The sequence below is a fragment of the Miscanthus floridulus genome, chromosome 4 (assembly GCF_019320115.1).
Source record: "Miscanthus floridulus cultivar M001 chromosome 4, ASM1932011v1, whole genome shotgun sequence".
NCBI classification, from domain to species: Eukaryota; Viridiplantae; Streptophyta; class Magnoliopsida; order Poales; family Poaceae; genus Miscanthus; species Miscanthus floridulus.
Genome location: NC_089583.1, coordinates 1,624,379 through 1,626,562, shown reverse-complemented (window position 1 = coordinate 1,626,562; position 2,184 = coordinate 1,624,379).

Sequence of the window (2,184 nt, the reverse complement as noted above, 5' to 3'; positions counted from 1 at the left end):
TACGTCGCTTGTTCCAGATTCGGCAAACCGGCCCTGTCAATGAATACATCAATCAGTTTGTTGCTCTGGTAGATGATCTGAAATCCTATACCCAACACCCAGACCCCCTCTACTATACCCAATGTTTTCTAGACGGCTTGTGTGATGACATCAAAGCTGTTCTTCTTGTTCAACATCCATCTACTTTGGATACTGCTTATGTTCTTGCTCAATTACAGGAAGAGGCGCTGGGACTCAACAAGAGGCCTATTCGGCATTTGGATATCTCCCCTGCATATAGGCCAGCATGGCCTAATGCTCTGGCGCTGCCTCCACTGCCAACGAAGCTTGCTGATGGTGACACTAAGCGGCTGCCCCAAGCTCTGCCGTCCTCGACGGAAGACAAGTTCAAAGCATTACGAGCCTCGCGCCGTGCCCAGGGTCTGTGCATCCGGTGTGGCACAAAGTGGAGCCGTGACCACAAGTGTTCAGACATGGTGCAGTTACATCTAGTGCAAGAATTGATGGATTTGTTCCCAGAGTCTGATGCAGTTGAGTGCTCTGAGGATTCATCACCGGAAGAACAGATCATGATGCACCTCTCGGTGGCAGCGGCAGTGGGCTCAGCTTCCCCTAAGACTTTCAGCTTGTCTGGTCACATCCAAGGTCACCCTCTATCTATTTTGGTGGATTCCGGTTCATCTCATACCTTCTTGAACTCTGTTTTGGCTCAGTCGCTCACCGGCATCAAGGACCTACCGTCCCCAGTTCAGGTGCAGGTGGCTAATGGGGCCATTCTACAATGCACATCCTTCTTGCCCAGTGCTCATTGGTCAGTGCAGGGCTGCTCCTTTGTCACCGACCTTAAGTTGTTGCCTCTTTCCTCTTATGATATGATTCTGGGTCTTGATTGGCTGGCCAGTTTTAGCCCGATGCAAGTCCACTGGGCTAAAAAATGGCTCTCCATTCCTTACGAGGGAGCTACAGCTATCTTGCTTGGAGATTCTGTCGACCTTCTGGTGGGTTCTCTCATTCAATTCTGTTTGGTACAGCCTCAGGGGTCTTCCCAGTCAGTCTCCTCATTGCATCCGGCTGTGTCTGCATTGCTGGATGAATATGCTCATCTCTTTGAGCCAGTTTCAGGAATGCCTCCCAGCCAGCACTGTGACCACTCCATTCCCTTGATCTCCGGGGCTCCACCAGTCTTTGTGCGGCCTTACCGGTATGCCCCTATTCTAAGAACAGAAATTGAGCGGCAATTGAAGGATATGCTTCAGCAAGGTATCATTCAGAAGAGCACCAGTTCCTTTGCCTCTCCGGTTATCTTGGTCAAGAAAAAGGATCAGTCCTGGAGGTTTTGCGTCGATTACCGTCAACTCAATGCAATCATAGTCAAGGGCAAATATCATGTTCCTGTCATCGAAGAATTGCTGGATGAGTTGTCCAGGGCAGCCTATTTCACCACCTTGGATCTACAGTCTGGTTTTCACCAAATCCGCATGAAATCGGGGGACGAATTCAAAACTGCCTTCCAAACACACTTTGGTCAGTTTGAATTTCGGGTTATGTCCTTCGGCCTCACCGGAGCACCTGGGACCTTCCAAAGACGCCATGAATACAACACTTGCTCCCTGTCTCCGGTAGTTTGTCTTGGTCTTCTTTGACGACATCCTGGTCTATAGCAAAACATGGGAGGAGCACCTCGTGCATGTGCGCACTGTCTTTGACTTGCTGTCTAAGGATCAATGGAAGCTCAAAATGTCCAAATGCTCCTTCACTCAGACCACGCTTTCTTATCTCGATCATGTCATCAGTCAGACCGGTGTAGGTACTGATCCATCCAAGTTAGAGTCCATTTCCTCTTGGCCAACTCCCAGTTCTATCAAAGAACTTCGTTCCTTTCTTGGACTTGCCGGCTATTACCGGCGCTTTGTTCGCCACTTTGGAATAATTTCTAAACCTCTGACCAATCTGCTCAAGAAACATGCCTTGTTCATTTGGACTCCTGATCAAGACCTTGAAAACTGCCCTCTGTCAAGCTCAAGTGCTGGCTCTTCCTAATTTTGCTAAACCCTTCTCCATTGAAACTAATGCTTCGGACTTGGGTGTCGGTGCAGTTCTCATGCAGGACGGTCACCCCCTGGCATTCTTCAGTAAAGCATTGGGCTCCAAGTCACGTGGCCTGTCCACATATGAAAAAGAATT